This window comes from Harpia harpyja, chromosome 2 (genome assembly GCF_026419915.1).
Source record: "Harpia harpyja isolate bHarHar1 chromosome 2, bHarHar1 primary haplotype, whole genome shotgun sequence".
Lineage (NCBI taxonomy): Eukaryota > Metazoa > Chordata > Aves > Accipitriformes > Accipitridae > Harpia > Harpia harpyja.
The window spans coordinates 60,537,343-60,543,484 of record NC_068941.1 but is presented as its reverse complement, the minus strand read 5'-3'; positions in this window follow the sequence as shown (position 1 = coordinate 60,543,484).

The window sequence follows — 6,142 nt, the reverse complement described above, 5'->3', positions numbered from 1 at the left end:
CATTTGTTTCTGTTTGTTCTCTTTAATGCTAATGAATACCAGTTACTATGCTACTTACATGTTGCTGTTTTAATATTTACCACTTGTTTACTGTTATTTTTTTGATTGATTCAAAATTTCCTGAGATTTTAAGATACACGACAATACGCATAGTTTCAACATGCAGTTATAATGTCCTCTGTTTAGCAGAAGCATAGCTTTGCAAAACTAAAGAGCAAGAGTCTTCTATGAGCTACTTACTTTCATAATGCAATACTGCAGTAAACAAAAAAGGATGTATGATAAAGACATTGCACAATCATCTGATAAAAAGGATATTCAATCACATACAACTTTCACTTATCCTTGAAATGCAAAAAAAATCTTAAGATGAAAGAGAAACTGAGAGTTTGATAGATTTCCTTTGCCAAAACTCAATTATTCAGGATTAACAATCCATAGGATATAACCTTTGTGGCTTTTTTCCAGTTGCTCAGTGATGATGTAGAACTCTATTTTCAGGATATGCAATCTTGGCATGAACTGCTTCTAAACCCCAAAATTTTCAATTTGTTCCTTACATGGGATGCTATACATTCTTTTCTACTCTCTCTAATCCACAGTAGAAGCACATTTCTAGTGCATTAGATTTTATTTTTTCTTATCAAGCTAAAATTAGGTTCTGGATAAATCTAATGCCAAAATAAATAATTTTGTTTGGCTTAATTCTGTAGTTTAAATATAACTGCTAATCCTAACTACCTCCGGATAACTAGCATTTTAAAACAGCGTGATACAGGAAAGGGTGAATTTGGTTGCAGTAGCTGACGCCTAAACGTCAGTGATGGATTATTAACACGTCTAAATTGTCTTCTAAATAAGCCCTGCTAAGCAGAAAACATTGCTGCTGGTACAGTGTCATGCAGTCAGCGTATATGCGCTTGCGTCGAAGAGCCATGGGTGTTTTTTAGGGTCCCCCCTACTTGCTAGTTAATGCGCAGCCATCAGCCGACTTCGAAGGCTGCGTTGTAGACCCAAGTCACACACCACGCTTGCGGGAGCAACGAGTGAACGCGAAGGACCCCCTTCGGCCCGTGCAAGTTCTCGCTGCACGGGCAGAAAAGGGGAGAAGGGCGGGCTGGCAGAGCAGCTGCCCGACCGGCGGCCGCCCGCCAGAGCTGCCAGCTGCTTGGCAGCATGGTCTCAAACCCCGACCGGCACAAGGGCAGGCTGCGTGTCTGGCAACGGCCGGAGGCAGCTCCCAAGATTGTTACGATCCGCTGGATCCGTGGAGCTAATCAGGAGAATGGGCGTGATTAGATGGCAAGCATTTGCTGCTGGGTAAGGTTTCAGACCTGTGTTTTGAAGTATTATACGTGGGACAATGTCGCGGGAAGTAAGCTTGGGCACGGCCAGTTCAGCCATCGCAGACCTCAGCCTACAGCCGGCATGAGCAAAGGCTGCGTTTAAAATACTCCTCTGGGAGGAAGTATTAAAGCTGTTTCTTGCTCCAAAACACCCGAGCTTGCCGACGTGCCTAACCAACACAGTGTTGCTGCTGAATGCTCGAAACGTGTGTATGTGGGAAGTAACGCTTAAAAGTTCAGGTAAGTGGGGTTTTTTATGCAAGATTCTAGCATCAGCTTTGGACGTTCCATTGCTCCTGAACAATCTGTATGTCAAAGACAACAGGAAGAACATCCATTCCCACCCTAGTATTTTTTTACCCTTCATCAGCAGAGAAAAATACTATATTGTAATTAAAATGACTTAAAGGTGTGATTTCTCAGGAATCTTGAATCTTGTGCTCTCTGCACATGAAGATATTTCAGTCTCCACTTCTAGGTATTAGCTACCTGGGTTTTAGTTCATTTGGTGAGGCTCTTAACTTGGTTTTTCAACAGCTGTAGGAATATAACAATCACTATAATGGTCACCCTGTCTCCCACGATGGCTAGTGATCCTTCTAGAAGGCGATTCTCCACCGGAATGCCCTCCTGTCCTTCTCTGATCAGAGGTGAGAAGCTTCCTGACACAAAGGTTGCATTTGGATCATGCAAATCCAAGTGTTTCACAGCGATGAAGCCTCTGTATAGATCATGCCTTTTGGAGCCATTTTGTTTGTTTCCACCATATCCTGTGGCAAGAATTCCATGATGGAATTGTGCTGTGTAAAGAAGTGCTTCTTTTCTGTTTGCTTTAAATCTGATTTCACTGAGCGCCGACCAGTTGTCATTTTGCAAAAAACAGCAATTACTTGTTCCCTACTCATCTTTCACACTGTTACAGATATCATGTTCCTCAAGTTGTTTTCAACCTGGAAAGTGAGTTGCTTAATCTCTTGTGAAGAAACCATTTTGTACCTCTGGTCATTCTTTTTTTTTTTTTTTTCCTCCTTTTTCTGTCTCTCAGGTCTGTTGTACACTTTCTGAGGTGCATTGGAAGCACCACAATATTCAACATAAGGGCATGCCACAGAATGGCTCTATAGTATAAGTCTATTTTTTCCCCAGTTTTTTCCTAGGAATTGTTAATGTTCTACTTGCCTTTTGGCTGTCATAGACCACCGATCTTCTGTCTTGCAACTATGCAAAACTATGCAAAATCACTCCCAGAACTCTGTACTGAGAATGTCAGAGTAATTTAAAACCAACTGTGTGATGCAGTTAGTATTTTTCCCCATGACAATGAAGCTTATTACTCAGACTCTCAGTATGGAGATTTTTTTCCTAGCTCTATCATTTTGTCATCAAGAAACTTAGTCATGTTTTCCTTTGTCAGATTGTCTGTTAATATGTTGACCAGAGGCCCCCTAGCATGTCCCCAGAAGCCCTCTCAAGCCTTCTAGATTTTAAACTGGCCTTGAGAAGAGTCTAATTTATTTCTTGAGAGCCTCATTTTCTTGAGAGACTTATCAGAAAAAAAAAAAAAGCAAAAAACCTCCAAACCCATACCAAAGCAAGTGCATAGTATGGAGTAGATCCCTTTGTTCCCATGTCCACTCTTTCAAAAAAACATTAATAGATTTGTAAGGCATAACATCCTGCTGTGAAAGCTGTAATGATTCTTCATAATAATGTCATAGGTATACTTATGGCACTATAGGACTAGGATGTTACAAATCCACCTATATTTCAGATGCAATTCCTCAAATGAAGTACACACTTGGGAAAACAGTACACTTTATAAAAGCTAAGTCTGTAAGTACAAGTGGTTTGGTATTTTCAAGATGTGGAACTACTGCAATACTGACGTCAGAAGTTGGATCCCTTTCTTTGGCTCTCTCAAATAGAGCTCCTGTGTGTGATGCCAAAAATGAGTTGGGTGAGTAGGACAACTTACCAGCAGCTCTTTCACTGGTAGAAATAGTCATGAGGAAGAAGCTGCTGCTCCCAAATCAGGATCGCTGTCAGAGGTACCAGAGTGGTGCCTGAGCTAGCTGCCTTTTCATACTTCGCACTTGGCCTGGTCCAGCATGTTCCTGTTGTAACTCCTGCCCCAGAGCTTGCTCTCTTCTTACCAGCCCGCCCCAGAGCCCTCCCCTCCCATTAACTGTCCTTGCACAGCATGCTCTATTCTCTCATTCTCCTCTCAAAATATAATTAAATAAGCCCCCAATCTTATTTTTGATAGGGATTTATAAAAACTTGGTTTGTGAGCTTTCATCTCCCCTTCATTCCCAGTTTTAAAAGAGAATTATAGACCAGCTGGCTTGCCTAAAGTCCAACTACTAAGTCAGGATTTAAACAGGAATGTGCTTTGTTTTCAACCCACAATTGCTTCCTCTTCTAAAACGCAACTTTTTTTTTTTTTAATTTGGATTGAATACAGCATCTGTAAAATGATTTCAAACAGCTAATACAAAAGTCCCCAAAGACAAGCAGTTGTTTGAGGTTAATGTTATTACAGCTTTCCTCTTTTACTCTGACCCTTTTTCTAGTCATAATTTCATAAAGTGGATTGAGGCTTACATAAAGCTACTCACTTTGCATGCATTACAGCTGAAGGTTGCATTTCGTTTCTTGATTTTAGCAAGTATGCGGACTTCAACTAAGCTGTGATATGCCTAAGCACAGTTAAACTGCCTCGTCTCTGGGTGAAGAAAGTAAGCTCTACTTTCCAGATACAAATGATTAATAGGAAGCTATGTATGTTCATTGGATCTTTTTAGCCTTTTTGTAACATCTTCCTGCCAAAAGGGAATGTATATCCTATTATTAGTACAAGAAAATACTAAAAAAAGTTTTAGCACTATATAAACAATGCTTGATCCTTTGTAAGGTCAACTATTTTTCCTCCTGGAGATCTCTTCCCCTTGTATTCCAGACTGAACTAAAGATAACAGAAGCAACTGATTACCTCAAATCTTTCCCTGTTTTTTTTAATAGGTCACCCCTAAATTCAATGTATTCAACTTCTGCTTCAATTAAAACCAAATTCTTTAACCGACTTGTATGGAATGGATGATAGTAACAGTCAACATAGGTTAGCTCATTAAATTGTGCATAATTAGTACAAAACGGCTGTACTAACTTACAGTTCTTAGAGCACTCTTTGTTAATCATCAGGAGCTTGTCTTCCCAAGTAGAAGAATCCTGAGGCTCTGGCCATGAGAGCACATGAGGTTTTGTCCAGCTCTTCCTGTCTCCCTTTTGCATGAAGTAGTAACATAAAATAATCAGTATGCATTTAAGTGTTCCTTTCTATATCATACACTAACACCCCAACACCTGCTTTCTTACAGAAATTCTCCTGTGAACTACAAGGCACTTTTTCATATTTATTTGTCAAATCTTAAGAAGCTTAAAAGTTTAACTAGGTCCTGTAAACCATCCAATGCTAAAAAATCCAGCATCTGTCTGATTCCATCCCTACAACACACATACAGCTACCAGGAAAATTCCAACACACCTGTAAGTCACAGCACAATGAAAGCCAGGTGGCTCCAATTTTGTCAAATTAAATAACATGGTACAGAATGAGTTATGAGTCTTCCCTATCCTTTTGTAGCTGGTGCTTTTGGGAGAGTCAGTTAACTTAAATTTTACATTATTTTAAAATTTTAAAGTTGTATTTAAGAAATATTGCAACATCATTACTACCTCATTATAAAGGCTGTAGCTCAGCTGCACACATGACTAGATTGTTGGTTGAGAAATTGTATTTTAACAAAATTAAATAACAACGTTGCCAAAACATACCCCCTGTTATTTCTCAGATCAAGGAGTATCATGTGGAGCCTGACACCTGACAGGCTTAAAAAATTGTTTGGACATAAATCCTCTGAAGTACAGAAAAATGCTTTAAAGACCTTCTAAAGAACAGTTTACCCATAAGCTGTGCTCATTTTCCCTTTGATATGCACAAATTTAGTGCTAAGACATCTTAGATTCACAAACAGCCTTTTTTTCTTAACAGTGTCACAGTAACTCAAGAACTTACATCCACACAATTAGCTAATCAGAGTATTGCCTCTTGCAAAGTATGGAAATAAATTTAGAAAAAAAAGGAGACAATAGTTTTTATATAACAGTACATTTATTACAGCAAAGTAATAGGAAGCCTGAACAAAATTACATTTAAAGCAAAGCTAAGTAGCTGAGTTGTAACACCAGCAGGTAACACTGACCACAAGAACAACCTCTGAGAGTCTGACATGAAAGGTCAGACTGTCACATGCATCAACCTCCTCAGCATCACACGGACCTAACGGCTTGCCTCAGATAACCCAGGCATGACTAACCTTGGTGCAGTTTGTTGCTGTTATCTTGACAGCAGATGTCAGATGAAGGGAAAGTAACTAAGACATGTCACCATACAAGTTTTGCTGGCTATCACACTACACTTGTGATAATTACATTATTTTCACAAAGGAGGCTGACTTCTCTGTGGTTGTGTAACTCTCTCTTGCTGTAGCCCCAGCTGAAGGCTCCCCAAGGCTTACCTGCCTGTACAGCAAGCATCAGCTCTGATGATACAGCACAGCTACGTACCCATGACTCAGACTGCTGAGAAAGAGCTGTGGAAAAAGTCTGTAGAAAGATAGAAAGTGTAAAATTAAAGCCCCTGTTCAGACAGGGGTTCTTAGCAGTTCATGAATTCAAGAGGGCAAATACCGATTTGGAAAGGTATAAAATCTTAAAGGGAAAAAAAAAAAAACAGG